Here is a 22,660-nt window from a genome sequence, read left to right on the forward strand (position 1 = left end):
ACCATCTAGTAAGGTCATCCGAAGACCAGTATCAGTTGCAAAGAGATTTAGAAAAGATTTCTGTATGGTGTGGCAGGTGGCAGTTGACGCTAAATAACGAAAAGTGTGAGGTGATCCACATGAGTTCCAAAAGAAATCCGTTGGAATTCGATTACTCGATAAATAGTACAATTCTCGAGGCTGTCAATTCAACTAAGTACCTGGGTGTTAAAACTACGAACAACTTCAGTTGGAAAGACCACATAGATGATAATGTGGGGAAGGCGAGCCAAAGGTTGCGATTCATTGGCAGGACACTTAGAAGATGCAAACAAGTCCACTAAAGAGACAGCTTACACTACACTCGTTCTTCCTCTGTTAGAATACTGCTGTGCGGTGTGGGATCCTTACCAGGTGGGATTGACGGAGGACATCGAAAGGGTGCAAAAATGGTAGCTCGTTTTGTATTATCACGTAATAGGGGAGAGAATGTGTCAGATATGACACGCGAGTTGTGATGGAAGTTAGTAAAGCAAAGACGTTTTTCGTCGAGGCGAGATCTGTTTACGAAATGCCAGTCACCGACTTTCTCTTGCGAATGGGAAAATACTTTGTTGAGCCCAACCTACATAGGTAGGAATGATCATGAAAATAAAATAAGAGAATTTAGAGCTCGAACAGAAAGATTTAGGCGTTCGTTTTTCCCGCGCGTTGTTCTGGAGTGGAATGGTAGAGAGATAGTATGATTGTGGTTCGATGAACCCTCTGCCAAGCACTTAAATGTGAATTGCAGAGTAATCACGTACATGTAGATGTAGACGTAGATGACAGGTCTGAAGGCGCGCCTGGGTAGCTCGTTTGGCAGCTCAGCCGGCTGTCGGTCGCAGCCGCACGGAGACCGGCTCCGCGCCCCGGGCTGTTCTCCTCTAATGCAGTTGTTTGCTTCGGCGTCGTGGTTTTTGTTGTGTAGCGCCCATCAGTATGGCGCACTCTTACCGCCGAACGACATTTAAAGTAACATTCGAGGCCGAACATACACGACCACACGCTTATGAAATCGAGCAACTCATTCTCGAAGACCTACGCCTAGACTCACAAGACGTGATGAATATTCACTTCTGTATCATAGGCAGTATCGTCTACATTAAAATGACAACGGAAGAAGCATGTGCTATAGTTCGATGGCACGCACACGGACAAAAGTTTAAGCATATTAGGTAGATGACGTTAGACCACTCTGGTTTCGGCCTTCGAACAATTCGGGTGTCTCAGATCCCTTTAGAAGTGCCACAGGACGTGGTCTCGAACCTTTCTGACTTTACAGCAATGTGGGCCACATGGCGGAAAAATGGCAGACGTTCACGACATACCGCGTGTTCAAAGGTGTCCGACAGATCGAAATGTCCAAACACGTGCCACCCTATCTGCTGATAGGTGGTGTGTGACCCATTGTCATGTATGATGGCCAGCCGCGGACGTGTCCAGGATGTGGACAAGAGGGCCATCTTAGGTTCGATTGTCTCCGTGACCGTATGCTACAGATCCCGCTCAGGGACGCAGCTCCCAAAGTGACGATCACTTCTCTTTACGCCTCGGTCGTGCGCAATCCTGATGTGTCACTTCACGAAACCCCAGTTCATCCGCCGGCATTCCCCCTAGGGAACAAGTGTGTGGCTGAGACCTCACCAGCACCATCTCCCCCGATGGCGACGATACCATCAACTCTCCAGAGTTCGACGACGGCCCGCCCGCCCTGTGATGGACATTCTACTGAATGCGGTGCCTACCTCTGCTTTCCTTCAGACGGGCACAGCTGCAGACGATGAATTTCCACATTCTGACATGGAACAACACCTCCGAAAGCAGCGGTCGCCCCGAAAACGGAAGAAGCGAAGTCTAACGCTCTCCAGCGAGACACTTCTTCATGTAGGCCAGATACCAGAGCACCCTGACGACAGGCGTTTCTGCTCCCAAAGTTCCACAGCCTGCGAACTCACCTGACGGCAGTGGATTCCGTGGAGGGAGATTCCCCTGATCACACTTGGCAGTGTCACAATCCCTATCCCTCGATGTGCGTGACCATCCTCCACCCATTGGAGAGAGCCCCACACTAGCGCCTGACCAATCTTCCACCCAGTGATTCAGGCTACAGTGGCTGCGCCAGATGTTTCACGCTGGTCAGGTATCTCTGCAGGAGGCGCATGTTCACAACACTACCGAATCGCGATGATGAATTTGGGCACAATTCGGGCTCCAGATAGACTGGCAACGTTCTGAAACACCATTTATGCTGCTGACGTCGACATTGCAATCATACAAGAAGTCATCACCGCCTATTTCTATGTCCCCACCAGTAGCGGAATGGTCATCCTCTGTGCAGTACTCCCCGCAGAAGACGTACTGAAATTTCCTAATTCTAGGGTATGGCTGTTCAGCATATGCATCCCAAATGCATATGCACCACCTGGCTCAAGTCGACGTCGCGAACGTCACATCCTCTTTGCTAACACCGCTTTTCGAGGGTACTCTGAATGAAATGGTCCTCATAGCGCCTTCAACTCCACACAAGGGCCTAGTGATCAACTTCCATGACATTCCCCGTGTGTGGCCCCCTTGTCATCATCGACCGAACATTTTATCGACACTTGAACGAAGGCTCATGGCAACCTCACAGCTTCCACATACCACATAGCGCACTCACCCAGTCGCCTCGACCGAATACACCTCACATGTTCCCTTGCTAGTGACATTCAGCGTGAAGTATGGCCTACATCTGCTTTGTCGCCATCGCCTGCCAACAGGTGTGGCACATTCGTGGCCTATGAACATTACACATTTCCCACCTGATTGTCTCTGACTGCAGACGGATCATAGAGAATGCGTGGGCCCTCTGTCGTCTACATCGACACGCCTACACGTCCACACTTTCCTGGTGACTATCCCGTGCAAAACTAGCTCTAAATAGGACAATGGTGGGACATGGCAAAGACATCGAGGCTTGGCATGCGAGCATCATGGAGTTTTATTGTGTGATCCTATGTGGTAGCATTTCGAAGGCAGTCTCTCCCATCCATCAGGTAATAGTGCAACATGCTAAAGCGCAGATCACTCCACTCATATGACGGCGCTTGGAACGGACCCTCGTTGGGTCTTGCATCCATGACCATTTGCCTCACGTAACAGCATCAACGTACCACCTCCTCAAAGAACACCAACATCGCCGTCGAGCTCTCACACACAACCTCACTGATGGGGAAGGACGACTATATGTTCCACAATGCGCCATTGGTTACGTTTCCCATTCCAATTTCACCCAGACGTTACTGCTGCCCTACATCACCTGACCTTAATTGGGGAGGTAGCAGCACTCACTGTGAGCATCGTGCTGGTGGTGGCTCCAGAACTTCAGGAAATGACCGCCGATGAAGTCCTAGAAGCTATCTGCTGCCAATGAATCCTCAGGACCTGATGGCCTCCTACTATAATTTTACAAGTGTTTTAGCCATCTGTTGGTACCTCCTTGGACGTCCTGTTGTCGTCAACTGGTGTCCCTGACAACGACGATTCCAGCCACCTTCCTCGAGCGGGTCTCATCCGTATCCCTAAGCCACATGGGCAACTGCGGGCCTGTGATTATTGGCCCATCACTCTACTCAACAGCGACATGAAAATTTTCACCTGTTTCTTCACATCACGACTCAAGAAGACAGCAAGATACGTCAAGTCCCTTGATCAGACTTTGCTGCGTGGTGTCAATAAAGGGATATGAACGCAGTCGCCAGGACGTGACATCTACCTGGTGCACTGTTACTGCTTCTCATCAGTTAGGTATTCGACCGTGTCAATCGCACCTGCAGCACATAGGTTTCCAGCTCATGTAGTAACAGTGACAATGTCAATGAAATTCGTCAGGGTTTGTGACCGCATTGCCAGCTATAAAATGGCAAGGTTTCGGCGACTGTTGCAAGACGCCTTCCTCAGGGTGTATTGGAGTTGCCATCTTGCAACAGGAAGGCGTCTTGCAATAGTCGCCGAAACGTCGGAATATTATAGTTGATAATGCGGTCACAAAGCCAGAAGAATTTTATTGACAGTGACAACGGCCGCGGGAGCCTACGTTTACATTTATCAGTGATGACGTGTCTCTTGAGTGGCCCGACTTCAGGAGTACTCTATAATGGTCGCCTCCAGCGATTGAGCCCTCTGTCCAGCAGGATTGCCCACTTTCCGTGATATTGTATGCTTTAGAGTTAGAACCCCTACTCCAAGTTATCTTGTCCTCTATCTACGCAGCGAATATGGTGTCCCTGCAGCTCTGACATGGGTGGCGGCATATGGGGAGGTTTCTGGCAGTTCTTTTAATGTTTCCAAAGCGCAGGTTCTGCTCATTGATGAGGGCCTACCTGGAAGACGAGTCGCTCCTCTAAGTGTGACCACAAGCGTCCATTATCTGGAAACTTATTTTATAAATTATCTCCGTCGTTCATCAACAACAGACAGCAGACGTCTCCTCGAAATGATCAGGGCTGGCCTCGCGGATCACCAGCTAAGATCTCTCGAGACTGTACAGCTTGGACAGTATGTGAATGCCTGCCACGCCTCTCACATCCCCCATTTTGCGTGTGGTGCAAGTGTTCCTAGTCTCAGTTACCTCGGCCTGTCATACACTGATGGCGATGCTTTGTTTCCAATGGTAGGTTATTTGAAGTTCAGTCAGTATTCATCCCACAGGAGCGTCGTGAGGTCGGCTTATTCCACATGCCAGAAACAGTCACAGAACTTTTTGTTAGAGTCCCAAGGGAAAGTTTGGCGGTGTTGTCCTACAAGCCTCACCAGACTTCTTTTACATGAATATGTGCCGGTCTCTATGTCAATCACACTGAGGTTATCAGACATTCCACCCCTAGTTTTAACACTTTTGGCATTTCTTTCTGGAATTAAGTTACATCCTCCACTACTTGCCACTTCCACGACTATTCCGTACAAAGAATATACACTACTCATTACAAACGCATCAGTCCACCAATCACACCGAACACAAGTTTCTCCAGATCACGTGGCGTCGTGTGTGGAAAGCAGTGCATGCAGTCTTTCTCGGCACCAGTGTTCAATCCGCCTGGTATATCACCGTCAATGGCAAACAGGTCAACCTACTTTGTTTGCAGCGCATCCGCCTCTCTGACAAACCCCTTTGTGTTGAGTATAATGTGGACGGCACGGACGCCCACCGATTTTCATGTGGTCCATAGTCTGACATCTGAAGGTTTGCGCAGCGTATCTTGGCTTCCCATACCCGACAGACTCCCGCTCATATCACTTTCCAGACGCTTTTATATCCGGATGTGATTTACTGCACTGCAACGAGAACTAACGACCAAAAATGTTCAAATGTGTGTGAAATCTTACTGGACTCAACTGCTAAGGTCATCAGTCCCTAGGCTTAAACAATAATTGAACTAAATTATCCTAAGGACAAACACACACACCCATGTCCGAGGGAGAACTCGAACCTCCGCCGCGATCAGCCGCACAGTCCATGACTGCATCGCCTTAGAACGCTCGGCTAATCCAGAACTAACGCTGTGAATTGTAAAAGTGGCCATATGGTCCCTAGCTTTTTGGCCCCGATGAGAAGTTGGAACAGGGTTTTCAGAAGAATCTTAATGACCGACACTATGCACTTGTGCACAACCCCACATAGGAACAGACTACCCAGAAATTTGAAAGAGCAGACAGAGCTCGACATGTTAACCTTAACCAGACGAAATCGATAGATGGAAATAATCATGTTGGGGTTGAAACTTTTTTTCTGTGTTTGCTTTGACAATATATATGTTTCTGAATAGGGTCCACCTTTAGCAAAACACAATTTTGTTTTTTAACCCAAACATGTTTCACTGCAGGTGCAGCATCTTCAGTGGGCTTTTATTTTATGGCTGTTAAAGATAAAGAATGTTCTTTACTGTTTGTATACATGTAACTATTAGTTTTTAAATCGTAATTACAGATATTTGAAAAAAACACATAAAATTATTAATTCACACCTTTTTACCATATGGTGTGGTTTCTCTGATGTATTGTATTTCTACAGTGACTGTTTTGTTCCACAGTTTGTCATCTGCAACCACTTACACCTTAAAGTAGGTAAATTGTCTAAGCAAAAATTACGATTTGAAAATTATTATTTCTGTGCCTGAAATTAATTCCATATATATATATATATATATATATATATATATATATATATATATATATATATGTGTGTGTGTGTGTGTATTTACATTATGTTTCACTTACGTTTTCTTTATCCTCATCTTCATCACTGTCAAACACTATATACTGAGCTGTCACTGTTTCATTGTTTACCAGCTGTATAAACACACAGACACAACACACACACACACACACACACACACACACAACAACAACAACAACAACAAAAAGAAAGATGCACAGACATTTCTGAAAGACCGCCAGGAACACCGTCAACTGTTCCACTGTCCGCCATGTTTGTTTTTACAGCAGATAATTAGACACACACACACACAGAATTAATTAATTTCAGGCATAGAAATAATAATTTACAAATCGTAATTTTGGCTTAAACAGGTTATCTACTTTAAGATGTAAGTGGTTGCAATGGCATACTGTGGAACAAAACAGTCACTGTAGAAACAATACATCAGAAAAACCACACCATGTGGTAAAAAGGTATGAATTCATAATTTTATGTGTTTTTCAAATATCCGTAATTACGATTTTAAATCTAATAGTTACATGTATACAAACAGTAAAGCACATCATTTATCTTGAACAGCCGTAAAATAAAAACCCATTGAAGATGACGCAACTGCAGTGAAACGTGTTTGGATTAAAAAACAAAATTGTGTTTTGCTAAAGGCGGCCCATATCCAAAAACATATGTATAAATGGAAAGGTAATTTTGGGAGTGCACCAAGCGAATGTTACACGCCAGTTGCTGCGTGCTGAAGTCGAACTTCAGCGACAATATTTCGGAAGTTGTTCAGGTACGTTTTTGAGTATTTTTGTATAAGGGACCTGTGATTTCTGTTGACTCATTACAGACTAATAATGTAATTTTCACCTGTTCGATTTATTACTGCTGTTTTCTTTTCTTTACAAAAGTGGAAAGCATGTAATATAAAGTTACCAAACAGCACAACACAAAACACCCGAAAATTTTCGATGGTGCTGAACCACAGTCATACAGTATTTCTTGAAGGAGTGCACCGCCATTTCACTGTATATTTCCTGTGTAGAACCTACATTTCAGCTTATCGAGTGCAATGATTTTGGGCCGTTAGTGTATGTTGTCTTATACTGTGCGGGATGACATATTTGGTGTTGAACTTTGTATGTATCATCCTGTACAAAACACAGCAAGATCATGCTGATGATCTATGAACTTTGTACTCGATAAAGGCGTGAACGAGATGCATATAAGCTATCTCTTCTTCACTCAACCCATCCATGTTTCTGCGTATCACTGTCAACATACAATGAACTTTACAGTGCCGAGTGGAAGCCTGAAGACGAAAAATAAAGGAGGCATTATCGTTATCAACAGCACGTACTTGAGGAAATGAAACAAGTTTCTTTCCAAAGAAGACGCACACTGCATACTAGCGATCTTTTCATTGTTGCGCAGGTTTTTTCAATCCGATTATAGATACGACGACAATGGGGGTAAGAATTCAAACGAAACGCTATTATTCTGTATCAAGTCAGCAGGTATCAAGGATCTCTGATACCAAAGTACTCAAAATAGTATCCCTGAATAACAACCGAAATTTTGTCGACGGAACTCGGGTTCACCCTTTGCATAAATCATACCACAGATGGCGTCGGAAGCTCCTGTGTGCTGCTCCCTGATGATACTGTTGTGCAGGAAGCCTGCAAAGCCAGACGACTGCACTGTAGGGAAGGGCAGGCAAACCTGTGGTGGATCGATTATGTCGATTCTGAACGTAAATAATGTAACCTCTTGCGCATGAATAGGTGAAGAGTCCCATTAACGTTCCGTTAAGCTAATGGCGATAGATCACTGGAAACAGTAACAAGTGTGGAATGCAACTGTCCAGAGCGACTAAAGTGGAATAACAACAAACTGTGAGGTGCCAAAGTTCATGGTACGGCGAAATGCACATATGCGGATGGCAGAAGTGTCGCGTACACACGGCATTAAAGGGTCCTGTATTGACAGAGCTGTCATTTGTAGTCAGCTGGTTCCAGTGAAAACGTTTCCGACGTGACTACGGCTGCACGACGGGAATTAACAGACTTTTGAACGCGGAATTATATTTGGAGCTAGACGCATCGGACATCTCATTTTCAAAATCGTTAGGGAATTCATTATTCCGAAATTCACAGAGTCGAGAGCGTGCCGAGAATACCAAATTTCAGGCACTGCCTTTCACTACAGACAACGCGCGGTCGACAGCCTTCATTTAACGACCGAGAGCAGCGGCGTTTGCATAGACTTGTCAGTGTTAACAGACAAGCAGACTGCGTGAAATAACAGCAGAATTCAATGTGCGACGAACATATCCGATAGGACAGTGCGGCGAAATTTCGTGTTTAATGCGCCATGGCAGCAGACGGTCGACGCGAGTGCTTTTTCTAACTGCGCAACATCGCGTGCAACGCCTCTCCTGGACTCGTGACCATATCGGTTGGATCCTAGACGACGGGAAAACAGTGGCCTGGTCAGATGAGTCCTGAATTCAGGTGGCAAGAGTTGATGTTTGGGTTAGACTGCGACGCTGACCTACGAAGTCATGGACCAACGGTGTCAACAAGGCACAGCGGAAGCTAGTGGTGACTCCATAATGGTGTCGGCTGTGTTTACATGGAATGGACTGGGTCCTCTGGTCCAACTGAACCGATCATTGACTGGAAATGGTTACGTTCATCTACTTGGGGACCATTTGCAGCCATTTATGGGACTTCAAGTTCCCAAACATCGACGGAATTTTTATGGATGACAATATGTCTTGTCAGCCGGATAAAGTTTTTCGGATTGGTTTAATGAATATACTAGACAATTGGGCCGAAAGATTTGAAAATACAGATCGCCAGACAAGAATCCCACATGGGACATAATCGACAGGTCACTTAGTGCACAAAATTCTGCACCGGCAACACATCCGCATTTATGGACGGCACCAGAGGCAGTGAACCTGTGGTCTAGGGTGCCGGCACGGTAGCTCAGCGTGTTCGGTCACAGAGCAGGCTGCTCTCTGTAATAATAATAATTTAAAAAATACTGAGTAAAAGGATCAACAACGAACTTCAACGGATGTCATGTGACGTCCGCTACAACTAAATACAGCGATCAATAACGAACATAATGCAAAGAAAAGGAACAGCGTCTTTGATCAGAACGTCCTCGGACCCGGCTTCGAAACCCGCCACCCCTTAAATTTTGGTTAACAATCAGTATTCGCAATCCAAGACTTCCGGCACAAGCAGTCAGCCTCATTCTGCCAACCGCTTTGTCAAAGAGGGTGGGGGAGCGGACCATGGTTTTGGGAACTCTCTTGTAGCTGGTATGGGAAACTGCACCTAAAGGCGGAAGAATCAACAATGATCAACGGCATGAGGATGCAGAAGCCAATGGAACCTACTGCATCAAAGACACATAACGTTTATCCACAGGACATGTGCCTCTCCATTGGTCAAAGGCACAAGCGTAGCCCCCCGATTCGGGAGTCAGGGCAAGGACTGCCAAGGGAGTGGTGACATGAGAAAAAATTGAGTAACCAACAAACGAACAACGCTCTACTAGGCGGGGCGCGGAATGTCAGAAACTTGAACTTGTTAGGGAAGCTAAAAAATCTGTAAAGGGAAATGCAAACGCTCAAGCTAGATATAGAAGAGGTCGGTGAGGTAAAATGCAAAGAAGACAAGGATTTCTGGTCAGATGAGTAATACCAACAGCAGCAGGAAATGGTATAACGGGAGTAGGATTCCTTCTGTATAGGAGGGTAGGGCAAAAAGTGTGTTACTGTGAACAGTTCACTGACAGGGTCATTCTTAACAGAATCGACAGCAAACCAACGTCGACAACGATAGTTCAACTATATATACCGACGTCACAAGCTGAAGACGAACAGATAGAGAAGGTATATAAGAATATTGAACATGTAATACAGAGCGTAAAGGAGATGAAAATCTAGAAGTCACAAGGAACTAGAATGCAGTTCTGAGGGAAGAAGCGAAAAGGGAGGTTACAGGAAAATGGGGGCTTGGAGAAAGACTAATTGAATTCTGTAATAAATTTCAATTAGTAACAGCAAATATTCTGTTCCACAACCACAAGAGGAGGAGATACACTTGGAAAAGGCTGGGTGATGTGGGAAGATTTCAGTTACATTATATCATGTTCAGACAGAAATACCGAATTCAGATACAGGATTGTAAGGCGTACCGAGAAGCAGGTATAGACTCAGATTACAATGTAGTAGTGATGAAGAGTAGGCTGAAGTTCAAGAGATTAGTCAGGAAGCATCAATATGCAGAGAAGTGGGATAAGGAAGTACTAAGGAATGACGTGATATGCTTGAAGTTCTCTAACGCTTTAGACACAGAGATAAGAGATAGCAGGCAGTATAATTGAAGAGGAATGGACATCTCTTAGAAGAGCACTCTCAGAAATAGGGTAACACACCATCGGTAACAAGAAATAGTTCAGTTTATCGATGAAAGAAGGAGGTACAAAACTTTTCAGTGAAATTCAGCAACACAGAAATATAAGTCGCTGAGGAATAAAATAAACAAGGAGTGCAGGGAGGCTAAGACGAAATGGTTGCATAAAAATGTGGAGAAATCGAAAAAGAAATGATTGTCGCCAGGACTGACTCATCATGTAGAAAAGTGAAAACAACTTTCGCACAAATTAAAAGCAAGGGTAGTAGCATTAAGAGTGCAACTGGAAGTCGGCTGTTAAATGTGGAGGAGACAGCGGATAAGTGGAAAGAGTATGCTGAACGCCTCTATGAGGGGAACATCAATCTGATGTCATAGAAGAAGAAACTTGAGTCGATTTACAGGAGATAGGGCATCCAGTATTCGAATCGTAATTTAAAAGAGCTTTGGAGGACTTAAGAGCAAGTTAGGCAGAAGGAATAGTTAATATTCTATCAGAGTTTCTAAAATCATTGGGGGAAGTGGCAACAAAACAACTATTCACGTATGAGTCTGGCGATATACCATTTCACTTTCCAAAAAAATATCATCCACAGAATACCGAAGAAGTTAAGAGCAGACAGGTGCGAGAATTATCGCACAAACAGCTTAACAGTTCATTCTTCCAAGTTTCTGACAAGAATAATATACGGAAGAATGGAAAATTAAATTGAGGACGTGTTATATGATGATAAATTTGGCTTTAGAATAGGTAAGGACATCAGAGAAGCAATTCTGACGTTGCGGTTGAGAATGAAACCAAGACTAAAGAAAAACCAAGACAATTTCGTAGGATTTGTCGACCTGGAAAAAGCGTTCAACAATTTAAAATAGTGAAAGTTGTTCGAAATTCTGAGGAACACAGGGTTAAGCTACAGGGAGAGACGGGTAATGTACAAGACGTACAAGAGGCAAGAGGGAATAATAAGGCTGGACGACCTAGAATGAAGTGTTCGGATTAAAAAAGGTGTAAACATAAGGACGTAGTCTTTCGCTCCTAATGTGTAGTCTGTACATCGAAGAAGCATTGACGCAAACAAAAGAAAGGGGAGTGGAATTAAAATTCAGGGTGAAAGGACATCAGTTATACGTTTCGCTGATGACATTGGTATCCTGAGAGAAAATAGAGAAGAATTATATGATCTGCTGAATGGAATGAACAGTCTAATGAGTATAGAATATGGGCTGAGAGAAATAGAAGAAAGACGAAAGTAATGTGAAGTAGCATAAACGAGAACAGCGAGAAACTTAACATGAAGATAGATGGTCACGAAGTACATGAAGTTAAGGCATTCTGCATCCTAGGCAGCAAAGTAGCCTTTGACGGACGGAGCTAAGAGGACATCAAAAGCAGACTACGAATGGCAAAAAGGGCACTCCTGGACAACAGAAGTCTATTGCTGTCAAACCTAGGAGGCCTTAATTTCAAGAAGTAATTTCTGCGAATGTAAGTCTGGAGCACAGCAGTCTGTGATAGTCCAGTATGGATAGTGTAAAAACGAGAACAGACGAGAATCGAAGCATTTGAGATGTGGTGCTATAGAGAAATGTTGAATATTAGGTGAACTGGTAAGGTAAGGAATGAGAAGGTTCTGCGCAGAATCGGAGAGGACAGGAATATGTGGGGAAACATTGACTAAGCGTAGGGATAGGATGATAGGACATCTGTTAAGACATCAAGGAATGACTTCCCTGGTACAAGGTGGAGCTGTAGAGAATAAAAGATGTAGAGGAAGCCAGAGACTGGAATACGTCCAGCAAATAGCTGAGGACGTAGGTTGCAAGTGTTGCTCTGAGATGAAGAGGTTGGCACAGGAGAGGAATACATGGTGGGCCGAATCAAACCAGTCAGGAGACTGATGACTCAGAAAAAAATTAGTGGTAGCATGGCTCAGTATTTCTGCAGGGCCTTCCAAAAACTTGTTGAGAGCATCCCAAGTCGAGTGGCTGCATTACATCGGGCAAAAGTACATCCGACATGATACGAGGAAGTATCCCATGACTTTTGGCACCCCAGTGCAAAACCGACTGTAAGAGAAACTAGTGGACGAGAAATATAGTATACTCACGAACGAGGTGTTGTCCAAAACAGTAGTTAAACCGAACGTTGAGTATTGCTCATCTGTGTGGAACCTCTATGACGTTGGATTAATAGAAAGAGAAGATCCAACGAAGACCAGGAAACATTGAGAGACTTGTAAATGGACGAGAGAGTTACGGAGATTCTCAATAAACTGGAGTGAAAGACCTTTTAAAACAGACATTGGCTATCATGGAGATGGATAATTAGGAAATTTGTGGTAATTGCTTGTGGGACCAAACTGCTGAGGTCATAGATCCCTAAGCTTATGCACTAAATAAGCTAAGTTAAACTAACTTACGCTAAGGGCAACACACACACACACACACACACCCATGCCCGAGGGAGGACTCGAACATCCGACGGGGTAGCCGCGCGGACCGTTACAAAGCGCCATAGACTGCGCGGTTACCCCGAGCGGTGAGAGAGATGTTTAATGTTGAGGTTCCGAAGGCGTACGTTCAGAGTAGAGTGAAAAGCGGCGAGACAGGTGTTTAATGTTGAGATTCCGAAGGCGTACGTTCAGAGTAGAGTGAAACAACATACTACTTTCTCCGACATAGGTCTCGGAAAATTATACAACGAGAGCATCAGAGAAATTAGACCTCGTATGAAGATTTATTGACATACTTCCCATGTATAATTTTTGGAAGGAACTGCGGAATGGTATCTGAAGTATCCTTCGGCGCATGCCAAAAGTAGAATCGAATATTAACCGATCTCCTCAGCTATGCGTTTTACTTGTTTACGTCCATGGTCAGCTGCCAGTTTCGGCGCCAATCTTCGATCCTCCACATATCTGCCTGCACTTTGACACAATCGTCTGGCATTGCAACCCACTTACTGATGCACCACCGGTCTTTGGAGCTTTCGACGTTATCTACTACACCATCTTTATAAAGAGTGAACCCGAACGCTGCGGACAAAATTTCTGTGGTTCTTCCGCGAAATTTTCTGAATAATTTGGCATCAGAGTCCTTGATCTCCGGTGGCTCTTTACGGACTATGTATTTCGTTTGATTTCTTAGCCCCATTATCTTTATAATTATCTTTAAAGTATCTGCACAACAGTGTGAGTGACTCGAAGACTGTCTTCTTAAGTAACAGAACCCAGTACATTGTACTCGACAACGAACGTTCATCAGGGGCAAAGATATCATTAGAAGTGCCTCATGGAAGGGTGGTAGGACCGCTCTAATTCTACATACGTAAATGATCTGACGGACAGGATGAGCAGTTGTCTGCGGTAGTTCCCTGCCGACGCTGTAGAGCTTCGAATCCTCTCTCGGACATGGGTATGTCTGTTGTTCTTAGCATAAGTTAGTTTAAGTTAGTTTCACCAGTATGTAACTGCAGGGACCGATGACTTCAGCATTTTCGTCTCTTAGACATTCCCGCCCACATTTGCACAGACAGGTGTCGTGGTTGAGTGACTGTAAAAGGATACAAGATGGAGTATACAGAATTACTGCTTGATATGAAGAATGGCAGCTTGCTCTAAATGTAGCGAAATGTAAACTAATGCTTATGAATACGAAAAACAATCCTGTAATATTCTAACACAGCATCAGTGCCGTGTTACTTAACACAGTCACCTCGGATAAATATCTACGCGTAACGTTGCAAAGTGATATTTGATGGGACGAGCACCTAAGATCGATCGTACGGAATGGTAGTGGTCAGTTTCGATTTACTGGGAGAATTCTAGGAAAGTGTAATCCTTCTATAAAGGAGCCTGCCGGAGCGGCAGTGCGGTTCTAGGCGCTACAGTCTGGAACCGAGCGACCACTACTGTCGCAGGTTCGGATCCTGCCTCCGGCATGGATGTGTGTGATGGCCTTAGGTTCGTTAGGCTTAATTAGTTCTAAGTTCTAGGCGACTGATGACCTCAGCAGTTAAGTCGCATAGTGGTGAGAGCCATTTGAACCATTTGAACCATCTATAAAGGAGAAGCTTATAGAACACTAGTGGACCCATTCTTGATTATTGCTGTAGTGTTTGAGATCCCCATCAGCTCGGGTTAAAAGAACACATCGAAGCGATTCTGAGGTGTGCTGCCAGGTTTGTTCCAGTTTTCCGTTTTGTGAAGTGCTCAATTTTACATTTCTGAAAATTACATGCATGTCGCCAATCTCTGCACCAGGAGAAATACAATGTTACCGATTGTGTGTGCATGTAGTGCGTTTCTAGATAGATATTTTCGTAATAGGTCACTTAACATACTAATTTCCTTAAAACTTCACATTTGATACGAGGGATATGTATTTTCAAGGGCCGAATAGTCACCAAACAAAAACCACAGTGAAAATCCGATGAAGCTTTTCGGAGACAAACTGCGCAGTATCTGTAACGTGCCAGGAGATCGCGACACACTTTTTAGTTCTAAGCACACAGTCATGACATATAAATGCCTAGAACAATAGAATCTCCTGCCATGTGTGAAGTGTGTCCTGTCAATTGGTTTCTTCATCCTGTGGGGTTCCGCCTGATTACCTGCAACCTACATAACGTAACTGCCTTGCATGGCAGCAGAGTGCAGCAGCGCTGCAGGAACTTCGAAGCGGTCAACAAAGGAAGCGAGTGTCGGCCGATGATCTTGTTCGGCGAGTGGCTCAGGCCATTCGGGAAAATTGTCTAAGAAGAGAACAAAAGAAGACGACTGTTATCATCACCTATATTTATATCTACATACATACTCCGCAAGACACCGCAAGGTGCATGGTGGAGGGTACGCTGTACCGCCACTGACGATTACTTTCTGGTTATGGAACCGCGTCATAATGTATAAAACTACTGCTGCTGGAGAAAGACCAACGTTTCGGCCACGGTTGCAGCGGCCTTCTTTTGAGTCTACTCGTGCTTTCTATCTATCCAGTGTTTCTTATATTTTGTTGCTACTATTCATAACGCATGCCACTACGTCATAATTTCAAAAGTGCATATAAAAAATGAGAGGGAACTTTATTTCAATAGGTTATTGCGGTGAAGGGAGAACGTAAGTTGTCTATTAGCTCTTTTGTTATGTTCCATGATTGGTAGTCCGCAGGTAATGGTCGTGCGGTAGCGTTCTCGCTTCTTGCGCCCGGGTTCCCGGGTTCGATTCCCGGTGGGGTCAGGGATTTTGTCTGCCTCGTGATGACTGGGTGTTGTGTGATGTCCTTAGGTTAGTTAGGTTTAAGTAGTTCTAAGTTCTAGGGGACTGATGACCTTAGATGTTAAGTCCCAGAGTGCTCAGAGCCATTTGAACCATTCTGAACCATGATTGGTGGTCACCGTCGAATGAGAAGTTGGCTGCTGTTTACCAACTGCTGGACGGCGGCAGTTACTCGCCGGCAGTGCTCGTGCCTCGTGTTGACAGACGGTCTGTTGGGCTCTGATTGCTGGCAGCCAAGATGGGGCAAGCCTGAGTCCATCCACTTTATTCATGTTATTAGGGTTTTAAAGTATTTCGAGGGCCTCTCTGATTTTCCGTTTCGTCATAACTGGCTGCTTGGGCAACACACAGGTTTCGCTGTATTTTATTTCGTTTCCGCACTCTTGCTCACGTTCTGCCACTGCGGATTTGTTGTGTTGCGCTAGACGAATATAGCGCCTGTCAGTCTCGCCAATGTATGCCACTCCACATTCGCATTCCACCTTGCATACGCCTGCAGTGTGTAATGCATCCATCTTGTCCTTGGTGGAGCCTTGAAAGTCCTGGATCCTGCGTCCACTATAGAAGACAGGCTGCACCCCAACCCGGTGAAGGAGTTTGCCTATTTGGTCAGTAACATATTTCACGTAAGGTAAGCACACTATTGGCTGCAGTTTGTCTGTTTCTGGCTAATCCTGCTTACTTGTGTTCGTCGACAATGTCGTGTGGAACGACTTACGGCTGTATCCATTGGCTAGAAACGTTTTGTGCAGCCTTTTAAGCTCAGGTGTTGTGTTTTGATCATCGCTTAGGCGCTGCGCACGGACTGCCAAAGAACGGATGACCGAGTTCTTCTGTGCTGGGTGGTGGTGGGAGTGGGAGTGCAGATACCTGTCTGTATGTGTAGGCTTGCGATACACTCTGTGCCCCAGTGTGCCCTCCGTTCTCCTGTACACTTCGACGCCTAGAAATGGAATTGCACCATTCTTCTGTACTTAGAGCTTGAACTGTATCTTCTCGTGCACGTTGTTTAAATATTGGTGAAACTTGTGTAGCTCCGTTTCACCATGAGGCCATATAGCGAACGTGTCGTCCACGTATCTGAACCAGCAACGGGGGCGTAAAGGGCCGTTGCTTCAGACGCTTCCATGCATATGTCGGCTGCCAGCGGGGATAGGGGAGACCCCAACGTTTTGCTGATGTTTACCACCTGGGCTTCGCTTGGCCGGCGCCATGTGTTAGTATTGTTGTCAGTGGTTCTCGGACTCTTGAAGTCTGAAGCCACGGGTCACCCTACACACCGGCGCCTAGCGCCCGGGAGATATTGCGTTCGTTTTTGGCGGTGGTTTTGACGGTTGCTATCGCGTGTCACACGAAATACAGGGAGTTGACTGGACGACTCAAGAAGACATGATGTGACGTCAAGGAGCCTTAATGAAAACTGGCGGCAACGTCCACGATTGGTACATAAGTGTTGCTCTCCAGCTTGGTAGGATTTTCCAGAGTGCACTGAAGACAGACGATTGGCGTGTTTTCCAGTGGCCTCCTGCGACCGTAAGCATTCGAATGTGGTAGGGTTGGGAAGCACCAGTTTCTGGTGTCGGTGAGCTGTGTACAGGTGGTGGAGAGTCTCTTCTGGGCTGCCACAGAGAATAGGTGTATCGATAGTGTCTCCTCCTGGAGATTTGTGCAGACTCTATCTTGGTGGACTGGACAGAAGTTCAAATTCTTTCCGCAGTTTATGTTACGGTGTTTTACCCATGATCATTACAGAGCCCAGCAGGACATAGGTCAGCGGCTGCATCATCCGACTTCTGTTTGCTCTTTAAAAATTCGTGAGATCTTGGTGGTAAAGTATTTGCAGTACAGGCATAATAGCGATCTGTAATTCTTCTCTGACGCCCTCAGCATTATATACTCCCGCTTTGGAGCTACAGTGTCCACGATTTCACATATGGATTTTTCACATATCATTTCCGATTGATATTCAGTCGCACAGTCCGGGTTTACCTTTATCTCTGTTGATTGACTCACTCGTTGCAGATTACCAAATCTACTTTTTCAGTTTAGGTGCCCTTTAAAACACCTGCCAACTACTTTTTCTCAACACCATCGTTTTGTGCCCTTGTTCTATTGAAGCATGGTTCAGTGAGTCTCATATTTACGTTTTTATTAGATAAAATAAATCTCTTTGTGATTCTTAATTTTGTTTACCTCTTAGTATTCACATGATGAAATTCATTATCTGTCCATTTTTTATAACTATTGTTCATATATATAGATTGATTAGTAGCACTCCGCCTACAGGCCACCAGTGGCCTACCGGGACCATCCGACCGCAGTGTCATCCTCAGTGGAAGATGCGGATAGGAGGGGCGTGGGGTCAGAACACCGCTCTCCGAGTCGTTATGATGGTATTCTTGAACGAAGCCGCTACTAATCGGTCGAGTATCTCCTCAATTGGCATCAAGAGGCTGAGTGCGCCCCGAAAAATGGCAACAGCACATGGCGGCTTGAATGGTCACCCATCCAAGTGCCGACCACGCCCGACAGCGCTTTACTTCGGTGATCTCACGGGAACCGGTGTATCTACTGCGGCAAGGCCGTTGTCCATAGACTGATTAGTAACTTTATTAAATTATAGCTACTGTGCAACCCTTTTTACTACCCATCTACAGGCTTATTTTATTAATTCTTGCCCACATCTCGTGGTCGTGCGGTAGCGTTCTCTCTTCCCACACCCGGGTTCCCGGGTTCATTCCCGGCGGGGTCAGGGATTTTCTCTGCCTCGTGATGGCTGGGTGTTGTTGGGTGTTGTGTGATGTCCTTAGGTTAGTTAGGTTTAAGTAGTTCTAAGTTCTAGGGGACTGATGACCATAGATGTTAAGTCCCATAGTGCTCAGAGCCATTTGAAACATTTTTTTTTTATTAATTTTCTTGGCATTCGTTTCTCCACCGTGCATAAGCTGAGGTTGTAGTTAAAAGGTGGAGCGGATTGAGTATATGAGCAACTCTCAAAAAAATTGTATTCAATCCTAATCCTACACATACTTCAGCAAAGCTTACTTATCACAAGGGGGATGTGCTACATATACAAAGAAATTCAGCAAGAATGGTCACAGGTTTGACTGACTAATGGGAGAGTGTGCTGAAGAAGCTGAACTGGCAGAATCTAGAAGATAGTCGTAAAGTATCGCGAGGAAACCAACTGACGAAGTTTCAAGAACTAGCATTAGCAACAGTCATTCACATAGCGATCGAAAGGAGTAAGATTATGTTGATTACAGGACGCGTGGAGGTACGGACGGAACGAGAAAAAACCCCCAATAGCTGCCACAGTGTGACCTAGCCTCTGCCATGAAGTTCAAAATGATCTACATAGATGTAGGTAGATGTAGAAGTAGACAGATGCAGTGGCGACTGTTGACTTTTCACATTTCCTATTCTTGACCCCGTAAGTCCATAATGCCGCTGTGGCCGAGCGGTTCTAGGCGCTTCAGTCCGGCATCGCGCTGCTGCTACGGTCGCAGGTTCAAATCCTGCATCGGCCATGGATGTGTGTGATGTCCTTAGGTTAGTTAGGTTTAAGTAGTTCTACGTCTAGGGGACTGATGACCTCAGATGTTAAGTCCCGTAGTGCTCAGAGCCATTTGAAACATTTTTTGTCCATAACGCTGTGCAACCGACAGAGGCAAGCTACAGACAGACCAGTTTTTGCATATTCCGTTTGTAACTTTCTGTTAAATAATTGTCTGTATGTGACAAAACTGAACATATTGATTTAAGAAATTTTCTACTCATGTAACGTGTACTTTAGATATATGATTCTATCGCTGAGCAGAACTGACTGTTGGTTGAGCCTGTGTTGCGCATGTCAATAATATCGTGAAACAAAACTTAAAATTTGACGAAATGCAACATCTGAAATAAAGAAATTGAATCTAATAGGGAAAAGAACCTAACTGTGTGTTCACTGAAAACCATCCAACTAAAACTCAGTACCGATATACGTTATGAGCGTTACGTGACATAAAGTGCAAAGTTTGACTTGGATGGAATATTCACAAAAATGAATTACTACTCAGCTAGGAAGAAAATAACTATTTGAAATTACCAACACTGTACACTGAAAACTATTCTGCTTGCTAGCATGATACTTGACAATACTGACTACACACTGTTTGCTCAAGACTGCAATGTGACATCTACCTCTTGTTCAGCACGCTGTTTTAGTGTCCGGAGTACTGAATTTCTCTAAAGCAAATACAAATCATCACATGCAGCAGCTAAAGATAAATAATCAACTGTAAATTTGTTTGTCTTTGACTCTGTTGGCGTAAGGTGCCATGCACACATGACAAAAATTTAAAACTTCGATATGAATTACAGATATGGACTTTACCTTAAAGAAAATCGTTCTTAAGAAATTAATCTCTGATTGCTGACAAAAAGACTGCACAACACAACAAGGCTCTAACAATTACAAATTTCTGTCATTGCAAAGAAACTGCATCATCTTCTTCAACACTATAAAGCGCAAGAAATAGTTATAAATGAATTTTCATCCCCATAATAAAGTATTCCAGATAGTTTGTCCCAGATTCACAAATTGCAAATCTCTTTCTCTGGAAACTTCAACTGCTCGTCTCTATGCCTCAAATAAGAATGTCCCAACCCTGCACAAATGACTGACTAGTAGGTCCACAACAGATAAATCTTCCACAGAGGCAGGGATCTTACTCACGATTCATGCAGTGCGCTCATTGATCCTGTCCCACTACAGTGAAGGAGAATTATTTACAATAGCCTCTGAAGAGGCAAAGAAACTAGTACAATTGCTTAACATCGTGTAGGGCTCCGCGAACACGCAGCACCGCATGGCATGGACTGCACTAATGTCTGAAGTAGTACTGGAGGGAAATGACACCATAAATCCTGCTGGACTGTTCATAAACCCGTTAGAGTAAGAGAGTGTGTAGCAGCATGCTGCAAGGTATCCTAGATATGCTCAATAATGTTCGTGTCTCAGGAGTTTGGTGGCCATAGGAAGTGTTTAAACTCAGAAGTGTATACCTGGAGCCAGTCTGTAGCTATTATGAACGTGTGGGGTGTCGCATTGTCCTGATGGAATTGTCCAAGTCCGTAGGAATGGACATGAGGTGATCAGACGGCACGCTTACGTACATACCATCTGTCTGAGTGTTTTCTAGACGTATCATGGGTCCCATATCACTTCACCTGCACGCGCCCCACACCATTACAGAGCCTCCACCGACTTGAACAGTCCCCCCCTGACATGCGCAGGGTCCATGGATTCATGAGGTTGTCTCTATACCCATACATGTCCATCCGCTCTATACAATTTGAAACGAGACTCGTCCGACCACGCAATATGTTTCCAGTCATCAACAGTCCAATGTCAGTGCTGACAGGCTCAAGCGAGGCGTAAAGCTTTGTGTCGTGTAGTCATCAAAGGTACACGAGTGGGCCTTCGGCTCAGAAAGTCCACATCGATGATCTTTCGTTCAATGGCTGAACTTGTTGATAGACCAGCAGTGAAATCTGCAGCAATTTGCGGAAGGGTTGCACCTCTCTCACGTTGAACAATTCTCTTCAGTCATCGTTGGTTGCGTTCTTGCAAGTTCTTTTTGGCCACAGCGATGTCGGAGATTTGACGTTTTACAGGGTTCCTGATATTCACGGTACATTCGTGAAATGGTCGTACGGAAAAATCCCCACTTCACCACTACCTCGGAGATACTGCGTCCCATTGCTCGTGCGCCGACTGTAACACCACGTTGAGACTCATTTAAATCTTGATAACCTGCAGCAGTAACCGATCTAACAATTGCGCCAGATTTCTTGTCTTATATAGGAGTCGCCGACCGCAGCGGCGTATTCTGCCTGTTTACATAGTCATGAAAGTAAGTATTCATACAATCGGTGGTGACTAACTACGATGGAGTGTTGGCATAGTAAATCAACCACAGCGGCGGTACAAATAAGTACGATGATGTAGCGTCAGATAATCATGTTCTTGGTCATGAAGCTTCCCGTATGCTATGAATCTATTTTGGGAAAATAAAATACACTCCGTACGGCGTACGACAGGGCGAAATGTATTCATACAGCGGACTACTTTCAACCAAACAAACGGCTGTCGCAGCCCCGGAGTGCATGTCACACTTGTGTGGTCGTGTGGCAGCCGTGAAGCAACAGCACGTCGGACCTGGGTACCGTGGAACAGCATAATGGGCCGCAAGGGGAAGGAAACGACGATTGAGGAACGGAACATCGTTATCGCCGAATATCTTCAACACAAGTCATATGCCGAAATTGCGAACATGATAGGACGAAGCCGAGCGACTGTGCAATCTATCATTAAGCGATATAAGGACAGTGAACGACACGGTGGTCCACAGTAGCTTACAACAAGAGAGACCAGAATGCTACCAAGAATCATCAAGAAAACCCGAAAACGACACCGTCGGCACTATCCGCATATGTACATAACTGACCACTTCCGAAAGGACATCACTCCAAGGGCAGTTCGTACCATTCTCAATCGTTCGGGCTACAGAGCCAGGGTCTCGAGACGAAAGCTCTACATCAGCAAAAAGAACAGGAAGTGGCGGATGGATATCACGAAACAGCATGCATCCAAAGCAGCAGACTTCTGGGATACTGTATTATTTAGTGATGAAATCAAATTTAATATCGTGCACAATGATGGTAGGGTCTTGGTCCGGAGAAGACCGAAT

Source organism: Schistocerca gregaria, chromosome 2, assembly GCF_023897955.1.
Source record: "Schistocerca gregaria isolate iqSchGreg1 chromosome 2, iqSchGreg1.2, whole genome shotgun sequence".
Taxonomy (NCBI): Eukaryota; Metazoa; Arthropoda; class Insecta; order Orthoptera; family Acrididae; genus Schistocerca; species Schistocerca gregaria.